We start from the raw sequence: 22,412 nt of genomic DNA on the forward strand, positions 1-22,412 counted from the left end.
TGAAATACACTGACCTAAAGGATCCACTGCTGTAGATATTCTAGTTGACAGTGCTCTAATCTAGCCGATGATAATGATGTGTGCCTCTGTTCCTTGTTCAGTGAAAACATCTAGAGGCATTTTCAGTTCCTGGTAGCAGGTTATTGAACCCTGAGTAATGCACAGTAGTATTGAACCCTGAGTACAGATCACTCCAGAGGCGACGGTTGACTTGATTCTGATGTGTGTTTCTCACTTTCTCTCTCTCTTTCTTACTCATTCTCTCCCCTCCATCTTTCTCTCCTCCCTCTCTCTCCCCTCTATTCTTTCTGTACTGTCACAAATGTTCTCTCCCTGATGATTGGAAATGTCAGGGGTTGCTGTGACAGCCGGCGGCATGGCAACATGACTGATTGCTGTCACCGTGTGTGTGTGCATGCATGCGTGTGCTTGTGTGACATTGGTGGGCTGAGGGGGCGAAGTCAGGGGAGGGGTCAGGGAGATACGGAATGTTCAAGAATGGCGTGACACTCTCACCCCATGTGTCATCACTCATTATCACAGACACACACACTGTATGACATCAGTCTACAACCATAGAATGGTGCAGATGGAGAGAAGAAGAGATTCGTATATTTTGTAATATCTGTGGTGGCAGCCTTCGAATGGCTTGATATCTCATGAACAATATGACAAGTTCCCCTTGACATGGTTACAAGGATTACAGACCATGTTCTATAGAGGTGAGCCCTGCCCACAGTAGCTCCGTGTACAGAACACACACGACATTACATCAGCTTCACTGACACCCTCCTACCCTGACACACACTATCATACTACCATGGTTATATACTCACCTCCAGCTACATTGTGGCTCATTCAACCCCTCTCCCCTCCTCTCCTCCTCTCGACCTCTCCCCTCCTCTCATCAGCTGCTTCACATGTAAAATCTCCCACCCAAAGCTGAACAAACACACGTACACACCAAAGTGAAATGAGTTTGCTCTGAGTGGTTTGCATATAAACACTTGCACGCACGCACGCATGCACACACACACACACATACACACACATACAGACAGTGTGCAGGACTAACGGGGCTGAGATCAAAGCCAGTCCTGTGACTAAAGGAAGTAAGAATGTTGGAGAACCTGAAAGTAAACATGATATTAAAAACAACAGTGTGTGTGTGTGTGTGTGTGTGAGTGTGTGTGTGTGTGTGTATGTGTGTGTGCCCTGAGGGTTGATGGGAACTCTTTTCAATCTACACCTCTTCTCTGCTGACCCACTCAAAGGACACTTGTCACCAGAAAGACTTCTGTTTGACTCACACTTTTCTAAAAACATGGCTGGGTGAAATAGGGACTGGTGTGTGTGTGCTTGTTGACAGTAGAAAATTATTTCATCTGGGGAAGGAGAATGAAAACTGTCCAGAAAGTTAGATTTTTCTCCCTTTCCAAACATAACAAAACAAAAACAGTTTTCAGTTCACATCTGGTTTGAGTCTGATTAGGAGATTAAAGAGCCAGGTGGTTTTTAAACAACATGCTGTGTGGTGTGTGTGTGTCTGTCTGTCCACTGCAGGCCTCTGCAGCTGCTGTCACAGACATACAACACACACACACACCACACTATCAGCACACCTCCCCCTGGACACACAACACCCACACACAGCGAGCTGAGAAAGAGGACCTGTCACCATGCATCTACTGACTGACACTTTCACTGGCCCAGGGAAAAGCACACACACACACACACACACACACACACACACGCACACACACACACACACACACACACACACACACACACACACACACACACACACACACACACACACACACACACACACACACACACACACACACACACACACACACACACACAGCCCAGGGAACTGCAGTCCAGCTGCACATTGAAGCATTTTATGTCTACAAGATAGTGTGTGCTGTTCCCGGGGGTGGTGTGTGTGTGTGTGTGTGTGTGTGTGTGTGTGTGTGTGTGTGTGTGTGTGTGGTGTGTGTGTGTGTGTGTGTGGTCATCCCATGTCATACCCGCGTCATCGTCCTGTGTGTCTCTCGTTTCTTTACATCTCACATTAGAATTCATAGACAAATGCCGTGGAAATAGGACATCAAACTCCATTCCATGTCATAATTTGGAGAATGTATGATTTCATGCATAAACAGCTGCAGTTATTCATCATTTTCTACATAATTTGAGATGAGACTGTCGTTCTATCAAGCAGGGAATGCTGCATTCATAGAATTAGAATTAGCAGGAGGGGTATTCCCACTCCAATCAGTTCTAATTCAATGGATTTTCCAATGCCTGAAGAATCCCAACAGCTTCCGAAAAATCTCTGGTTTATACATACAGTTACATTCAAAAGTTTGGACACACCTACTCATTCAAGAGTTTTTCTTTATTTTTACAATTTCTACATTGTAGAAAAGTAGTGAAGACATCGTAACTATGAAAGAACACATATGGAATCATGTAGTAACCAAAAAAGTGTTAAACAAATCCAAATATATTTTATATTTGAGATTCTTCAAAGTAGCTTGATGACAGCTTTGCACACTCTTGGCATTCTCTCAACCAGCTTCATGAGGAATGCTTTTCCAACAGCCTTGAAGGAGTTCCTATAAGGGCACAAGGTGAGACCCAAATGCAGACACAGGAGGCAGATGGTTGAGCTCTGATATTTATTATAACAAGAGGGGTAGGCAAAAGGCAGGTCGGGTACAGGCGAAAGTTCATAAACCAGGTCCAAACAGTACCAGGCGATAGGCAGGCTCGAGGTCAGGGACAAGCAGAGTGGTCAGGCAGGCGGGATCAAAGTCAGGACAGGCAAGGGTCAAAATCAGGAGGGCGAGAAAAGAGAGACTGGGAAAAGCAAGAGCTGAGACACAAAAACACTGGTTGACTTGACAAACAAGACGAACTGGCACAGAGAAACAGGAAACACAGGGATAAATACACCGGGGATAATAAGCGACACCTGGAGGGGGTGGAGACAAGCACGAGGACAGGTGAAACAGATCAGGGCATGACAGTTCCCACACATATGCTGAGCACTTGTTCGCTGCTTTTCCTTCACTCTGCGGTCCAACTCATCCCAAACAATCTCAATTGGGTTGAGGTTGGGGGATTGTGGAGGCCAGGTCATCTGATGTAGCACTCTATCGCTCTCCTTCTTGGTAAAATAGCCCTTACACAGCCTGGAGGTGTGTGTGTGGGTCATTGTCCTGTTGAAAAACCAATTATAGTTCCACTAAGCGCAAACCAGATGGGATGGCGTATCTCTGCAGAATGCTGTGTTAGCCATGCTGGTTAAGTGGGCCTTGAATTCTAAATAAATCACTGACAGTGTCACCAGCAAAGCACCCCCATACCATCATACCTCCTCCTCCATGCTTCATGGTGGGAACCACACATGCGGAGATCATCCGTTGACTTACTCTGCGTCTCACAAACACAGGGCGGTTGGATCCAAAAATCTCAAATCTGGACTCATCAGACCAAAGGACAGATTTCCACCAGTCTAATGTCCATTGCTCGTGTTTCTTGGCCCAAGCAAGTCTCTTCTTCTTATTGGTGTCCTTTAGTAGTAGTTTCTTGAAGGCCTGATTCACACAGTCTCCTCTGAACATTTGATGTTAAGATGTGTCTATTACTTGAAATCTGTGAAGCATTTATTTGGGCTGCAATCTGAGGTGCAGTTAACTCTAATGAATGTATCCTCTGCAGCAGAGGTAACACTGGGTCTTCCTTTCCTGTGGCGGTCCTCATGAGAGAAAGTTTCATCATAGCGCTTGATGGTTTTTGCGACTGTACTTGAAGAAACGTTCAAAGTTCTTGACATTTTCTGGATTGACTGACCTTCAAGTCTTAAAGTAATGATGGAATGTTGTTTCTCTTTGCTTATTTGAGCTGTTCTTGCCATAATATGGATTTGGTCTTTTACCAAATAGGGCTATCTTCTGTATACCACCCTGCCTTGTCACAACACAACTGATTGGCTACAAACACATTAAGAAGGAAAAGAAATTCCACAAATTAACTTTTAACAAGGCACACCTGTCAATTGAAATGCATTCCAGGTGACTACCTCATGAAGCTGGTTGAGAGAACGCCAAGAGTGTGCAGAGCTGTCATCAAGGCAAACGGTGGCTACATTGAAGAACCTCAAATATAAAATATATAACACTTTTTTGGTTACTACATGATTCCGTATGTGTTATTTCATAGTTTTGATGTCTTCACTATTATTCTACAATGTAGAAAATAGTAAAAATAAAGAAAATCCCTTGAATGAGTAGGTGAGTCCAAACTTTTGACTAGTACTATATCAAAGGTGGCACTTTAATTGGGGAGGACGGGCTCATAGTAATGGTTGGAACAGAATAAATGGAATGGTGTCAAACACATGGTTTCCATGTGGTTGTTACCATTCCATTCACTCCATTCCAGCCATTATTATGAGCTGTACTCCCCTCACCAGCCTCCTGTGATATACACTACGTCTACCAAACATTAGGAACACCAACCTAAAATTGAGCTGAAACCCCCCCCCCCTTGACACACACCTGTGTGCCTGGTAAGCTACTACCTTATACCGTCCAAAGGCACTTACAGTTTTTGTCTTGCTCATTCACCCTCTGAATGGCACACATACACAAGCCATGTCTCAATTGTTTCAAGGCTTAAAAATGATTCTTTAACCAGTTTCCTCCCCTTCATCTACACTGATGGAATTGGATTTAACAAGTGGCATCAATAAGGGATCTGTCACGTCCTGGCCAGTATAAGGGTTAATTGTCATTTTAGTTTGGTCAGGACGTGGCAGAGGGTATTTGTTTTATGTGGTTCAGGGTGGTGTGTTAGTTAGGAGGGCGTTTGATTTATTATTTCCGGGTTTTGAGTTATGGTCTATGTTGTATTTCTATGTGTAGTCTGGTTGATCTATTTCTATGTTGAGTTAATTGGGGTGGACTTCCAATTGAAGGCAGCTGTGTGGTGTTGCCTTTGATTGGAAGTCCTATATTAGTTGGGTGTGTTTGTCTGTGTATTTGTGGGAGATTGTTCTGTGTTTAGCCTTGTCAGACTGTTTTGTTGATCGGTTGTTCTTTTTTGTTATTTTTGTACGTTCATTCTGAGTTTATTAAATGTCAAGATGAGCTTACACATACCTGCTGCGTTTTGGTCCTCCATTACCAACGACAACCGTGACAGGATCATAGCTTTTACCTAGATTAATATGGTCAGTCTATGTCATGGAAAGAGCAGGTGTTTTTAATGTTTTGTATAGTCAGTGTATGATCACTCAGTGGCCAGTTTATTAGGTACACCACCCTGTTCACGAAAATGGTTCGCTCTTACAGACAATGAGTCACGTGGCTGTGGCTTGCTATATAAAGCAGGCAGGCCGGCCTCCTGGGATTTTCACACACGACAGTGTCTAGGGTTTACTGAGAATGGTGCGACAAACAAAAAGCATCCAGTCAGCAGCAGTCCTGTGGGTCGAAAACAGCTCGTTGATGAGAGGTCGAAGGAGAATGGCGAGAATAGTGCAAGCTAACAGGCGGGCGAGAAGCAGACAAATAGATGCAGTACACCAGTGGTGTTGAGAACGGCATCTCAGAATGCACAACTCGTCGATCCTTGTCACAGATGGGCAATTGAAGCAGACGACCACACCGGGGTCCTCTCCTGTCAGCTAAACACAAGAAGAAGCAGCTCCAGTGGGCACTCGATCACCAACACTGAACAATTGAGGGATGAGAAAACATTGCCAGGGCAAACCAATCCCTGTTCCTGTTGCGTCATGCTGATGGCAGAGTCAGGATTTGGTGTAAACAGCATGAGTCCATGGCCCCATCCTGCCTGGTGTCAACGGTACATGCTGGTGGTGGTGGTGTAATGGTGCGGGGAATGTTTTCCTGGCACACGTTAGGTCTCCTGATACCAATTGAGCAACGTGTCCACGCCCCGAAGAATTCCGGCTGTTCTGGAGGCAAAGGGGGGTCTGTACCTAATAAATTAGCCACTGAGTGTATATACACAGTATATTCTGAAGGTATTCCACCTTTTTTATTACATTTCTTTAGCTTTGTTTTTCTTTTTGCCCCCTTGGGAACCTTATTTGCCACACCACTTGTCTTGGATTCTCTGCTTGTGATATTATATCCTGGTCTAGTAGGAGTCATTTCTGGAACACAGAACATTCTACAGAATTCCATTCCCTTAGGATTCCATTTCTCTCCATCCTTCTATCTCCACCCTCTTTCCTCTCCTCATCTCCTCTCCTCCTCTTCACTCTCTCACTGGAAGCAGATTATAAATCTTAGAGCTCTCCACATCAGCTCCTTCTATCCCTGTTGATGACTCTCTGTGGTTACACACACACGCGCATATGCACAAGCATGCACACACACACACACACACACGCATGCACACGAGTCTTATGACGCAAACACAGATAAACACTAAGTGTTAACTCTGCAGAAAGCACAAGCACACACATACACACACAGACAAGTTAAAATATCTTATGTGGCAGTGCTGTGGAGAAATATCTTACTCAGTTGGTGACAGGAGGTGACGGCACACACACATCTACTTCAGTGCACTAAAGGAGAAGACAGCTAACAAACATGTTTATAAGAATAGACGGCTTTTAGATCCTGGTACTACGCATTGACATCAGAGGGTTGTACATGGGGGAGGGAGAGAACACATACTGTGTACATGTGAGTGTGCGTCTCTCACTCCCTCTCGCTCTCTCTCTCTCTCTCTCTGCGCTCGTGCCTGTCTGACCACCCGTGTATGAGTATGTGTGTGTTCGGGGTTTGGGGTGGGGGCCAAGGGAGTTCACAGCCCTCTTCATTAGCAGAGGGAAGGCTACAGTACCCATATGCTGAGAGAGTGAGATAGTATGGGTGTGTGATACACCAGGGGCAGAAGTTTGTATGCCACAACAGCAACATAGGCCTTAGGCTAATTAATGCTCTCTCTCTTTCTCTCTCTCTCTCTCTCTCTCTCTCTCTACCACTCTTTCTCTACCACTCTTTCTCCCCTCTCGCTCTCTCTCTCCCCTCTTGCTTCACTCTCTCTCTTTTTCTCTCTCCCCTCTCTCTCTCTTTCTCCCACTCACTCTACCTCTCTCTCTCAGACAGACAGACAGCCCTTCTACAATCACAGGTAGTATGACCTGAGGAGGTGGTCAGATAAAGGAGAGGAGGAAGGTCAGGAGTGGGTGTCCACTACCTCTCCAGGGACACATCTTCAGACAAGAAAGGAGGTGTTTATTCCCCTGTCTTCACTCCTTCACCTTCTCCCTCCTTCACACACCTCCACTCATCCCCCTCTTCCTCTCATCTTCATTCTTCCACCTGTTCCCCTTATCTCCAAACTGCCACTTAACTCAGTGGCTGTATTCCAACATGCAAAATTGTATTTTGTTTAGTGTATTTAGAGATGGTCAAACCCTACTCATGGGAGCAAAAGTCCTGCACATTCCTGCATACCAAGTAGCTCTTCAGGACGAGAGTTGGTCACCCTTGAAGGATAGTTCTCAGAACCAGTATGGTATATCTCTGTAAGACATGGGGTGTTCAATACAGGAATTATTTGTCAAAGATGTTCTGCCCATAAGTGTTCTTTGGTCACACTTTATTTGGATAGTCCAGACAGTCCATCTGTAGATGCTCTAAAGATGGTCATACTATCAACAAACTATCTGTTGATAAGCAACTGCTTGCCAAGGTTAGGGTTAGGGATAGGGTAATGTATAGATTAAGGGTAAGGGTTAAGGTTAGGATTAGGGCTAGGATAAAGTTTGGGGTTTGGATAAGGGTTAAGGTTAGGGTTAGTAGATAGTCTGTAGAGCATCTCCAGATTGATTATCCAAATAAAGTGTTACCCGTTCTTTATGTTGCTATATTTCAATCCAGTTTATTTGGATCTGTGTGTAATTCTATCCTCTCTCTCAGATTCTTCTGTGTAGGCCATGCAGCATCAACATTCCGCTCAGGTCTCTTATAAACACATTCATTTTCCCAGCCAGGGGACGACTGACATAAAACATATTAACAGTAACTCAGAGGGAATGGACATGCTTTAGTATTCACTAGGGATATGAAACCACCTGATTCAGCATCAAACACAAACTATACCATCTGCTACCACTAACACACACACACACACAACCCCCCTTCACGGCTATACACACTCCAAACATACTCATGATGCATTGGTAATCAATCACCTCTGTTCACACAGGAAGTCAATTACTATAGGTTCCAACTGTGTCAAACTGAGGAAAAAGGCATTCAAATATCCTGGATGAACTGAGGTGGAAAATCCTAATTGAAAGCAATGGGAAACAGTCCAATTCATTAAAGTTGAGATGATTGGTTAAATGGATTTGGTTGGAATTCAGTTGACACCAACCCTGACCTCCATTTATCATCATGGAGACATTTCTGTCTGTTAAGGTCTGAATGAGCAATGGTGGCAGATCATCCTTTCCCATTCTCTTCTACATAAGGGGGGGGGGGGGGGGGGGGGGGTGTGTGTGTGTGTGTGTGTGTGTGTGTGTGTGTGTGTGTGTGTGTGTGTGTGTGTGTGTGTGTAACCTACAGCATAAAGCTTTCACACTCCACTGTATTCTGCTGAGATGGAGAAGATAAGGGGGCAAAGCTGCAGCAGCCTATACGGAGGCATGACAATACAGAAGTGCGAGTAGTTATAATGGTAGTATGAGAGTCTACAGTAGTAGTAGTAGTCGTAGTAGTAGCATCAGTATTAGTAGTATTAGTAGTATTATTAGTAGTAGCAGTATTATTATTAGTAGTATTTGTAGTAATAGCAGCAGCAGTACTAGTATTAGTAGTAGCAGTAGTAGTAGTAGTATCAGCAGTAGTAGTACTCTAGACCACCTTTACTTCACAAACAGAAAAGCATACAAAGCTCTCCCTTGCCCTCCATTTGGCAAATCTGACCATAACTCTATCCTCCTGATTCCTGCTTACAAGCAAAAACTCAAACAGGAAGTACCAGTGACGCACCCAATACGGAAGTGGTCCGATGAAGCGGATGCTAAGCTACAGGACTGTTTCACTAGCACAGACTGGAATATGTTCCAAGATTCATCTGATGGCATTGAGGAGTTGACCACATCAGTCACCGGCTTCATTAATAAGTGCATCGAAGACGTCATCCCGACAGTGACTATATGTACATATCCCAACCAGAAGCCATGGATTACAGGCAACATCCATACTGAGCTAAAGGCTAGGGCTGCAGCTTTCAAGGAGCGGGACACTAAACAAATCTGGGTTTGGCGGGTGCCAGGAGAACGCTACCTGCCCGAATGCATTGTGCCAACTGTAAAGCTTGGTGGAGGAGGAATAATGGTCTGTAGCTGTTTTTCATGGTTCGGGCCCCTTAGTTCCAGTGAAGGGAAGTCTTAACGCTACAGCATACAATAACTTTCTAGACGATTCTGTGATTCTGACTTTCTGGCAACAGTTTGGGGAAGGCCCTTTCCTGTTTCAGCATGACAATGCCCCCGTGCACAAGGCGAGGTCCATACAGAAAGGATCTGTCGAGATCGGTGTGGAAGAACTTGACTGGCCTGCACAGAGCCCTGACCTCAACCCCATCGAACAACTTTGAGATTAATTGGAACGCCGACTGCGAGCCAGGCCTAATCGCCCAACATCAGTGCCCAACCTCACTAATGCTCTTATGGGTGAATGGAAGCAAGTCCCCGCAGTAATGTTCCAACATCTAGTGGAAAGCCTTCCCAGAAGAGTGGAGGCTGTTATAGCAGCAAAGGGGGGACCAACTCCATATTAATGCCCATGATTTTTGAATGAGATGTTAGACAAGCAGGTGTCCACATACTTATGGTCATGTAGTGTATAACTAAGTTATCGTTACTCACTGTGTATTTATTACTTCTCTATTTTCTTTCTCTCTGCGTTGTTAGGAAGGGCCCGTAAGTACGCATTTAATATTTTTTTTTAGGCATTTCACTGTTAGTCCACACCTGTTTTTTACAAAGCATTTAAAGAATACAATTTGATTAGTAGTAGTAGTAGTAGTAGTAGTAGTAGTAGTAGTACAGTAGTTGTATTAGTAGTAGTAGTATAATTAATAATAGTAGTGGACAGTATAGTAGTAGTCGTAGTACTAGTAGTAGTCATAGTACTAGTAGTAGTGGTAATAGAAAAGTAGTAGTAATAGTAGTATAGTAGTAGTAGTAGTAGTAGTAGAATTAGTAGTAGTAGTACTAGTAGAATTAGTAGTATAATAATTAGTAGTAGTAGAAAAAAAGTCCTATTAGCACCGACTTTGCCAATTTAGGAAGAATGATATGTGGTTGTCTCACCTATTTATCTTAAGATGAATGCACTAACTTGATGTTGGTCTAGATAAGAGTGTCTGCTTAATGACTAACATGTACAATGTAAATGTAGTAGTAGTAGCAGTAGTAGTAGTTCTGTATTAGTAGTAGTAGTAGTAGTAGTAGTAGTAGTAGTAGTAGTAGTAGTAGTAGCAACAGTCGTAGTTCTGTAGTAGTAGTAGTAGTAGTAGTAGTAGTAGTAGTAGTACTACTGTAGTAGTTGTATTAGTAGTTGTAGCATCAGTAGTAGTAGTACTGTAGTAGTAGTAGCAGCAGTAGTAGTAGTACTGTAGTAGTAGTAGTAGCACTGTAGTAGTAGTAGCACTAATAGTAGTAGTAGTAGTAGTAGTAGTAGTAGTAGTACTGTAGTAGTAGTAGTAGTTGTAGTAGTAGTTGTAGTAGTAGTAGTAGTAGTAGTAGTAGTAGTAGTAGTAGTAGTAGTAGTAGCAGCAGTAGTAATCTATAACTGCACTGCAGTAGTAATGGAGTACTGACTGATAGCATGTTAGGCATGACAACATGCCTGAGTGCTACATCCTTCATAGCTTAACATCATCTACAGATGGAGAGTATACAGACAGAACCAAACCAGACATCATGCTCTCATACACAATTACGGCAGACACCCACTTTTACATCTCACCATCCTAATTACTTTCTATGGTGATACATGTCCACAGCAGATCGCAATTAAGTCCAGCAGCACTGTCTTATTTTCCTGTTGTGAAACTATTTCAAATCATCTCTTGGTTGTTTTACTGCATAGTAATGGGCCACATTTACTGCTTCTCCAGGAGCGCTATACTGCAGACTGAAACAGTGCCAATACAGGAACACGATGTTACAGGAGCACTATATTGCTGGCTGCAGCAGTGCCAGTACAGGAACACAATGTTACAGGAGCACTATATTGCAGGCTGAAACAGTGCCAGTACAGGAACACACTATTACAGGAGCACTATATTGCAGGCTGCAGCAGTGCCAATACAGGAACACACTGTTACAGGAGCGCTATATTGCAGGCTGCAGCAGTGCCAATACAGGAACACAATGTTACAGGAGCGCTATATTGCAGGCTGAAACAGTGCCAATACAGGAACACAATGTTACAGGAGCGCTATATTGCAGGCTGCAGCAGTGCCAGTACAGGAACACAATGTTACAGGAGCGCTATATTGCAGGCTGCAGCAGTGCCAATACAGGAACACAATGTTACAGGAGCGCTATATTGCAGGCTGCAGCAGTGCCAATACAGGAACACAATGTTACAGGAGCGCTATATTGCAGGCTGCAGCAGTGCCAGTACAGGAACACAATGTTACAGGAGCGCTATATTGCAGGCTGCAGCAGTGCCAATACAGGAACACAATGTTACAGGAGCGCTATGTTGCAGGCTGACACAGTGCCAATACAGGAACACAATGTTACAGGAGCGCTATATTGCAGGCTGAAACAGTGCCAATACAGGAACACAATGTTACAGGAGCGCTATGTTGCAGGCTGAAAGCAGTGCCAATACAGGAACACAATGTTACAGGAGCGCTATATTGCAGGCTGACACAGTGCCAATACAGGAACACAATGTTACAGGAGCGCTATATTGCAGGCTGACACAGTGCCAATAAAGGAACACAATGTTACAGGAGCGCTATATTGCAGGCTGACACAGTGCCAATACAGGAACACACTGTTACAGGAGCGCTATGTTGCAGGCTGAAACAGTGCCAATACAGGAACACAATGTTACAGGAGCGCTATATTGCAGGCTGAAACAGTGCCAATACAGGAACTCAATGTTACAGGAGCGCTATATTGCAGGCTGAAACAGTGCCAATACAGGAACACAATGTTACAGGAGCACTATATTGCAGGCTGAAACAGTGCCAATACAGGAACACACTGTTACAGGAGCGCTATATTGCAGGCTGCAGCAGTGCCAGTACAGGAACACAATGTTACAGGAGCGCTACATAGCAGCCAGGAGTACCAATACAAAGACAAGGCCAAAGATTGGAGACTTTCTGACAATATAATGTATTAAGGACATTCTGTTACCCTGGAACTTGATGTTCTAGTAGATTACCCCAGGGGAGAAAATACTGTGCATTTGCTGTATGTCTGGTTGAGATCGTCATAGTTCAGGTGCTCAGCAGCAGTGTGGAGTGAGTGATGTAAGCAGTCAGTCTCAGCAACTAAGTCAGAGCCTACCTCCCCATCACAACCAACCAACCAACCAACCACCCACACACACACACACACACACACACACACACACACACACACACACACACACACACACACACACACACACACACACACACACACACACACACACACACACACACACACACAATGAGGCTGATCAGTGGACAATAATATATATCACAGGGGATTGTAAAGTAAAGAATAAGAGCTGATCACTATACTGCAGCCATGTTGTGGAGGGAATCATAACCTTACCAATGACCTCTACACACAGGAAAACATGTTTTCTCTGGTTCTCCTCGCTCTCACACTGTTCTGTATCTGGAACTTTCTCTGCTGCAACTATGTGTTATAGTTAACAACTGAAGGCTCCGTCACCCCATTTACAGACTGGCTAGTGTGTGTGCGTGTCTGTGTGTGTGTGTCTGTGCGTGTGTGTGCGTGTCTGTGATGGGGAGAGACTCCACACTGTCCGTCCTGACTCCCAGTCTGTTTCTGCTGTAGCTGACTTGTCATTGTCTTGCCTTTTCTCTCACTGCAGCTTGACAGCTCGCAAATAAGTCGCTAAAACCTGTATAAATAAAGCATATGAAAAGTAAGACTAACACCACAGCACAGTTAACCTGTGAGTCTACAGTGAAGGGAAGGGGGAGAATATGGCCTGAAGATAACTCAGCAGGGAAAGCTGTGCTTCGTATATTGCCCCCCTGAGAACCCTGTTCTGCTCCCTGTATTCCCAGAAGAGGTTAAATAACCAATATTTCCACATGAGCCTGAAGGCTGAGGTTACAGACATCAACCTCTCCTGTCACGACAGCTCGATGTAATAGATGATGTTCTGTAGTGATGACACAGTGGAAAAGGAGTATGAACAGAATGAATAGAAGTCATTGTCTATGCTTCACTTAACTGGTTCACCAAAAATTCTGTGTAAGATTTCACATTTTCTCAGAAATAGCACATGGTGATTATTACATGCTGAATGATGGAGTCATGTAATCCATATTGGCTAAGTAATTCTAGTCGAGTCCTTCCTTCTGATCTACCGTCATCTTTTTTTCAATCAACCAAACACAAACAGTTAAAATATTATTTCATCTCATACCTGACCCTTCTCCAGCAGAAGAGTTTGTGTTTTTCTTGCTCTGGCAGAGAGATTGGAGATGTGGTAGCCTATGAGATAAAAAGACAGTGGAGAGAGAAATATATTTTAAAAAGCGTCCTCCTGGCTATGTGCTTCTATAGAAGCGCTCCTTCCACCCTGATCCACACACACACACATTCTCTCTTCACTGGCACGCGACATACTCATTTAAAGCTGCGAGCCCTGCACTCTGCCCCCACACGCTCAGTCGCGCGCTGAACGGAGGAACAGAGGGAGGGAGAGAGATGCGCTACTTGGGAGTGGAAAATAATGGAGACAGAGGTAATTCCACACGACACAGGCGGGATACCCACTGGAGGGAAACCCCTCCTACACAGGGGATGAAGGGTTCTTCTGTGATGAGTGGAGGTGATCCCTATGACAGCGGGGATAATAGTGAAGATGCTTTGTAGTGTCTTACTTGTGAGTTTATAGCCTACCCCTGGATTTTTTTATTTTTTATTTTGATGTTGCTTAAACTTGTGCTATTTATTGTTCTACTACAATTAACTGGTGATGAGGAGGATGAGGATGGTGGAGGTGAAGATGGTGATCATCCTCATTGTTACGTTCCCCAGTTTCTGTGTTGTGGTTTGTGTATTTGTATGTATTTCAGGAAATGGCTTCCTGAAATTCTCCAAGCAGCTGATTGGTCGGCCCCATTACTGATTGGAGAGCTGACCCCTCCTCCTCGTCAGGACGCAGCTGTCTCCAATTACCAACTCCTTCTCCAGCTATATAAGCCAGTGTTCTGTTGTTCAGAGGGAGGGAGGATTGCTGAGAGAGAAGTCTGATGGCTAAGTCTGTGTTGTTCAGAGGTTTCTTAAGTATTGTGTAGCTGCTGATGGTAGGTAGGTAGCTGCTAGCGTAGGTAGGTAGGTAGGTAGGTAGGTAGGTAGGTAGGTAGGTAGGTAGGTGTGTGTGTGTGTGTGTGTGTATATATAGAACTGTGGTTTTGATTATTGGAATTTCTTACATTTGTGTTATTCTGTTTAATTTGTTTCCAGGGGGGAAGGAGAAGGCACCTAGGGAGTGCTTAGGCAAGAGGCCCGCGGGCATACATAACCCGTAGTAGTTTACTGTCTATGCAGACTAGGAAAGACCTGGGGGGACCATCCCCTGTATTTTGGTTAGTGCACCAGGTGGTGCTAGTTAGGTAAGTAGTGGGTAGGCAGGTAAGGTAGGAGAGGGGGCTTTTATTTACTTTCTTTGCTTTGGTTCCGTCCAACCCCTTTTCCCTAAACTTACCGTGCGAAGGAATAAATTCCCTGTAAAATGGTTCTCTGCCTTTTGTCATCCTTACTCACACCTACAGTCCATACCTCTTTCACCCCACGGAGAGTTGAGTTGTAGCAGGGTGTTGCCTTCCCTCTTCCGACAGGTGCGTAACACTCATTGCTGTAACCTAATGATAATTCCTTGACACATGGTCATAAACCAATCATGTGTATCTAACTGCGTGCCCAAGGGTTTTATCCATCATACCATATGGGACCACTGCTTTCTATTTACTAGCCTTCTATTTATAGTCCTATTCTCTATTTCCCTCTGTGCAATGCAGCTGCATGCATCACTCTGCTCCAAACAATCTGAATACAATAATCCACAAGTCAAAAGCACAGCCATGTTCTTTCATTACTCAAAATAACCATCTTGACCTGCTACTGAGGCTGCTCCTTCACTGATTCTATCTGAACAAAGAATGGCCTTGCTACAGGATGTGTGTCAGTGGAATGGAATAAATGGAACAGTATCAAACATGTGGAAACCACGTTTGACTCTGTTCCTTTTATTCCAGCTATTTCAATGAGCCTGTCCTCCTTTAGCTCCTCCCACCAGCCTCCACTGGTGTGTGTCTATGGCCCTCTTGTGGTTTTAATTGGCCATGACAGAGTAGTTCCAACGCTACACTAGTCCCTGCAGTGCTACACATTGGCTGCCTAAATGACTTGGCATTATGTTCCTTTGGGAATTAAATGCAAGTGAATTAGTGCCCCCTTGAAAAGCCTATAGCAAAGGTGCATGCATTCCTGCCAACACACACACACCTGTGACATGAAAATGAACAACAGGACAGACCAGAGAAAGAATGCAACTTTACATAAGGAGCATGCAATTTGTTTGAAAAAACATGATTTTACACACAAACCAAACACATTTTGATGGAAGGCTTTGAGGCTGATACGTAAAGCTTAAAAGAACAGTTATACTAGCAAGAGCATAGTTTCTCTTTTCTCTCATGATGGAATAGCTGTCAAAAACTCACAATGATTTACCCCATAATCATGTGGGGACATATTTTAGAGTAACACTGTCTAGAGGTGAGGTTGGTGAGAGAGAGGAGAGATAAGGGAGGGTGAAGGAGGACAGAGGGGTGGAGAGAAAGAGAGCGAGAGAGAAGGGAGAGGGAGAGGTGAGAAAGAGAGCCAGAGAGAGAGGAGAGATAAGGGAGAGAGAAAGAGAAAGAGAGAGGAGAGAAGTGAGAGGGAGAGCGAAAGATAGAGGAGAGAAGGGAGAGTGAAGGACAGAGGGATGGAGAGAAAGAGCAAGAGAGAGAATGGAGAGTGAAGGAGGACAGACGGATGGAGAGAAAGAGAATGATAAGGGGGAGACAGGAAGAAGAGGAGTAGGAGACAGAGGGGCGGGGAACATAAAGAGAGGGGGAGAGGGTTAATAACAGCTGAAGGATAAATGCCAAATTCATGACCATACATGTTGAATGCTAAAGGTCGACCAGATCTGCACCATGTGTGCACTCGTGTGTGTGTGCGTGCATAGAATGACATATTACAAATAACATATTAGTAATTTAATTGGATCTCTCTCTGTGTGCACCTCTGGTATGTCATAGCCCATGAGCTTGGTGGGTTTGATGGTAGAGGGGTGTGATGTTGGCTAGACACTGGGTCTCGTGGATAGTGGCCAACACATAGGGAATCCTGTGTCTGTCCTCAAACGACACTCTCTACCTCTCCCCAGAACACTATCTACTGTATCTCTGTCTGACATTGGGCTGGGGAGGGAGGGAGAGTCAGAGTGAAAAGACAAAGGGAGAAAGATTTAACATATTTGTTTTAGTCTCCTTTGGGACAGACTGGCTGTCTCATGCTAATGATGTCCTGGCCTGTGTCAGACTGATCATGTAGAAACAGTTTGCAGTGATGGCAAACATAATAATAATAATAATTTACATTTATAGAGCGCTTTTCATTTACAAAGCTCTGGTGTCAATACCACAGTGTGCCATCACAGCAGCAAGATTTGTGACCTGTTGCCACAAGAAAGGGCAATACAAGTCATGTTTATCTATTTTCCCTTCTGTACTTTAACTATTTGCACATAATATGACAAATGTAATGTCTATATTCTTTTGGAGCTTTTGTGAGTGTAATGTTCACTGTTCATTTTTATTGTTTATTTCACTTTTGTTTATTATCTAGTTCACTTGCTTTGGCAATGTTAACATACGTTTCCCATACCAATAAAACCCTTTCATTTATATATATATATAAATAAGATGAGAGAGAGGAGCAAAAGACAGAAAAACTAAAAGAGAGGGGGAGAGAGGAGAGAGTTAATAACAGCTGAAGGATGAATGACAATTTCATGACCATACATGTTGAATGCTAAGGGTCAGTGAATTTGTGACATCTCTCGGCAGAGCCACACCTGTTTTGATCCCCACCCGTTTAGATAAAACATGTATTTATTTTTTTGCCTGTTTTGCATGTTATTTTGCCACTAAATGTGTCACATATCAGTTTGCAATGTAATATATATATTTAAATCATTGAGTTAATAAAGCTGCATACAAACATGGTCTCTTTTTTGTTTTCTTGAGTAAGTCAGCTCCAAAATACAGGTGTTTCAGCCTAGCTCAGTGCTTTCTGTGGTGGTGGGGCAGCCAGCGGAAAATACAGAGCTTCGGGGTTGGTAACGTTCTATAGTTGCGCCTTGATTGGCTCAGTGTTCTGTCACTCATGGGGACACTACGTCGCTGCAAAATCTACTGGGAGAGCTCGAAAATGTAAGCCCCTTGGGTGCTGCCATAGAGTTACATTAGAAGTACTCATCCAAGAAGGCTCAAGGTCATCGGCCACAGATAAAATTACGTCAAATCACATATCTACCATAGCTTTGATTGGACTAATCATGTTAACATCATACTTTCAAAATCTTAGCTAGCAAACATCATCATGACAATCTACTGGCAAATCCTTTTCAATCCTTGTCATATGAAGAGAAATTATGAAGAAAATTACAGATAAAACGTATCGGTGCTCATCGGCCATTGGACATAAACATTACACAACTAGTTGTAAATCTCAAATTCAACAATGAGTGGTTTGGAAGGAATCAGTGGCTACCTGCAAGCATTGCAAAGAAATCACTAGCCTGCTATTCAGTGGAGTAGGTGTGTGGTCCAAGTCTGGGTTTAAGGGTCCCTTTTCTAAGCTTAAGGGAGAAAGATCAATCAAATTCCTTTTAGTTTCCTTTGGGACAGACTGGCTGTCTCATGCTAATGATGTCCTGGCCTGTGTCAGACTGATCATGTAGAAACAGTTTGCAGTGATGGCAAACATAATAATAATTTACATTTATAGAGCACTTCTCATTTACAGACGTAAATCAGAAAGCTCTGGTGTCAGAAGCTATTTATTATCAGTCTTACCTGTGAAGAACTGCAGGAAGGCGTCTGGTTGATAAGATGGCTGACGTTTTACGTGTCCCCAACCAATTGTGGTTTTTTTGTTTCTTTCCGTTGTTTGTAACTTATTTTGTACATTATGTTGCCGCTACCGTCTCCTATGAACAAAAATAACTTCTGGACATCAGGACTGCGATTACTCACCCCAGACTGGAAGAATCCTTTTTTTCCTTTAACAAGTCTGACAAGCCCGACGTGAATTATATACTGCTCTCCCAGGAACAGGACCAGATCCCTGTCATTTGCGTGAAGAGAAGGCTGAGAAAAAGGGGCCAAAGGGTGGGCTGCCTTCTGAGAATTCGTAGGGGATCGAATAAACCCCCACTTCCTTCCATTCTGCTAGCAAACGTGCAATCTTTGGAGAATAAAATAGATGAGCTATGCACAAGATTGCACTACCAACAGGACATTCAAAACTGTAATATCTTATGCTTCACAGAGATGTGGCTGAACGACGACACTATCAACATACAGCTGGCTGGTTAAACGCTGTACCGGCAGGATAGAACGGCGGCGTCTGGTAAGACAAGGGGCGTCGGACTATATATTTTTGTAAATAATAGCTGGTGCACGATATCTAAGGAAGTCTCGAGCTATTGCTCGCCTGAGGTAGAGTATCTCATGATAAGCTGTAGACCACACTATCTACCAAGAGAGTTTTCATCTATATTTTTCGTAGCCGTTTACATACCCCCACAGACTGAGGCCGCATTGAATGAGCTGTATTCTGCCATAAGCAAACAAGAAAACGCTCACCCAGAGGCGGCTCTCCTAGTCGCCGGGGACTTTAATGCAGGGAAACTTAAATCCCTTTTACCAAATTTCTATCAGCATGTTAAATGTGCAACCACAGGGAGAAAAAAGAACGCTGGACCACCTTTCTCCACACACAGACACGGATACAAAGCTCTCCCTCGCCCTCCATTTGGCGAATCTGACCATAATTCTATCCTCCTGATTCCTGCTTACAAGTTAAAATTTAAGCAGGATGCACCAGTGACTCGATCAATAAAAAAAAGTGATCAGATGAAGCAGATGCTAAGCTACAGGACTGTTTTGCTAGCACAGACTGGAAAATGTTCCGGGATTCCTCCGATGGCATTGAGGAGTACACCACATCAGTCATTGGCTTCATCAATAAATGCATCGACCGCACAGTGAGCGTACGCACATACCCCAACCAGAAGCCATGGATTACAGGCAACATCCGCACTGAGCTAACGGCTAGAGCTGCCACTTTCAAGGAGCGGGACTCTAACCCGGACGCTTATAAGAAATCCCGCTATGCCCTCTGATGAACCATCAAACAGGCAAAGCATCAATACAGGACTAAGATTGAATCGTACTACACCGGCTCTGATGCTCGTCAGATGTGGCAGGGCTTGCAAACCATTACAGACTACAAAGGGAAGCAGAGCCGAGAGCTGCCCAGTGACACAAGCCTACCAGACAAGCTAAACTACTTCTATGCTCGCTTCGAGGCAAATAACACTGAAACATTCATGAGAGCACCAGCTGTTCCGGAAGACTGTGTGATCACGCTCTCCACAGCCGATGTGAGTAAGTCCTTCAAAGAGGTCAACATTCACAAGGCCGCAGGGCCAGAGAGATTGCCAGGATGTGTACTGCGAGCCTGCGCTGACCAACTAGCAAGTGTCTTCACCAACATTTGCAACCTCTCCCTGTCCGAGTCTGTAATACCAACATGTTTTAAGCATACCACCATAGTCCCTGTGCCCAAGAACACTAAGGTAACCTGCCTAAATGATTATCAACCCGTAGCACTCACGTCGTTCGCCATGAAGTGCTTCGAAAGGCTGGTCATGGCTCACATCAACACCATTATCCCAGAAACCCTAGATCCACTCTAACTTGCATACCGCACCAACAGATCCACAGACGATGCAATCTCTATTGCACTCCACACTGCCCTTTCCCACCTGGACAAAAGTAACACCTATGTGAGAATGCTATTCTTTGACTACAGCTCAGCATTCAACACCATAGTGCCCTCAAAGCTCATCACTAAGCTAAGGACCCTGGGACGAAACACCTCCCTCTGCACGACGAGACAGCCTATAGGGAGGAGGTCAGAGACCTGGCCATGTGTTGCCAGGACAACAACCTCTCTCTCAACGTGATGAAGACAAAGGAGATGATTGTGGACTACGGGAAAAAGAGGACCGAGCATGCCCCATTCTCATCGACGGGTCTGTAGTGGAGCAGGTTGAGAGCTTAAGTTCCTTGGTGTCCACATCACCAACAAACTAACATGGTCCAAGCACACCAAGACAGTCGTGAAGAGGGCACAACAAAACCTATTCCCCCTCTGGAGACTGAAAAGATTTGGCATGGGTCCTCAGATCCTCAAAAGGTTCTACAGCTGCACCATCGAGAGCATCCTGACTGGTTGCATCACTGCCTGGTATGGCAACTGCTTGGCCTCCGATCGCAAGGCACTACAGAGGGTAGTGCAAACGGCCCAGTACATCAACAAGCTTCCTGCCATCCAGGACCTCTATACCAGGCGGTGTCAGAGGAAGGCCCTAAAAATTGTCAAAGACTCCAGCCACCCTAGTCATAGACTGTTGTCTCTGCTACCGCACGGCAAGCGGTACCGGAGCGCCAAGTCTAGGTCCAAGAGGCTTCTAAATAGCTTCTACCCCCAAGCCATAAGACTTCTGAACATCTAATCAAATGGCTACCCAGACTATTTGCATTGCCCCGCCCCCTACACCGCTGCTACTCTCTGTTATTATCATCTATGCAGTCACTTTAATAACTCTACCTACATGTACATATTACCTCAACTAACCGGTGCCCCCGCACATTGACTCTGTACCGGTTCCCCCCTGAAATAAATAATCCCAGACATTTTCTATATGAACAAAAAGCTTATTTCTCTCAGATTTTGCACACAGATGTGTTTATATCCCTGTTTGTGAGCATTTTCTCTTTGCCAAGATAATCCATCCACTTGACAGGTGTGGCAAATCAAGAAGCTGATTAAACAGCATGATCAAATACTGAGGAGTATTTCAGTCTGTAATAACGCTCTTTTGTTTTGAAAACCTCATTGTGGTTGGCTGGGCCTGGTTCCCCAGTGGGTGGCCCTGGCTGCCAAGTGGGTGAACCTATGCCCTCCCAGGCCCACCCATGGCTGCACCCCTGCCCAGTCATGTGAAATCCATAGATTAGGGCCTAATAATTTATTTAAATTACCTGGTTCCCTTATATGGACTAACTCAGTAAAATATTTTTAATTGTTGCATGTTACATTTTTGTTCAGTATAGAAATCTGTGTTACTGAGGGAACAACACACTGCTGCCCTCAGAGACTGGAAGGGACCGAGACCAATTCTTAGGCTACACAGTACATGGGAGCCAGGCAACTATTCCCATTCCGTTTCACCCAGTTACATTTACTTCGGAGATATATACTTAGGACTACACAGTCAACATTCATTTTATGCATGCACGCACGTACACACGTTGGTTTTACTATCCTTGTGGGCACCAAACAATTGATTCCCATTAAAAGTCCTAATTTTCCCAACCTGCACTCAGGGGTAGATGTAACATAGTAAATGTAAATCCAGGACACTCCAATTAGTATGATATGTTACGTTTCTTACGGTATGTATTCATTTGTGGATGTCCATCATCCATTTCGTATGATATGTTATGAATTACAATTCGTACCATATGTTACGAATTTACAAAACGTATGATACAATGTATGTTACAAATTCCAATTAGCTGTGGCTAACGTTAGCTAGTTGGCCAGCGGTAATGTTAGCTAGGTGTCTAACGTTAGCTAGTCTAGGGGTTAAGGTTAAAGGGTTAAGGGAAGGACTAACTAACATGCTAAGTAGTTGCAAAATAGTTAAAAAGTAATAAGTAGTTGCAGTTCCTAATTAGTTAAAAGTTGTCCATGATGAGATTCAAACATGCAACCT

General features: G+C 44.1%; 1 protein-coding gene across 1 annotated transcript in view; it reads right to left on the reverse strand.

Moving 5' to 3' along the window:
* The window catches only part of LOC106593106 (rabphilin-3A), a 31,986-nt gene extending 18,066 nt beyond the window's left edge, over positions 1 to 13,920 (reverse strand). The window contains exon 1 of the mRNA XM_045692471.2: positions 13,707 to 13,920. The gene's annotated coding sequence lies outside the window, so the exon portion shown is untranslated. The remainder of the gene's footprint in view (positions 1 to 13,706) is intronic.
* Between the last annotated feature and the right edge of the window lie 8,492 nt (positions 13,921 to 22,412).

The sequence above is a fragment of the Salmo salar genome, chromosome 13, assembly GCF_965601325.2.
Source record: "Salmo salar chromosome 13, fSalSal1, whole genome shotgun sequence".
NCBI lineage: Eukaryota > Metazoa > Chordata > Actinopteri > Salmoniformes > Salmonidae > Salmo > Salmo salar.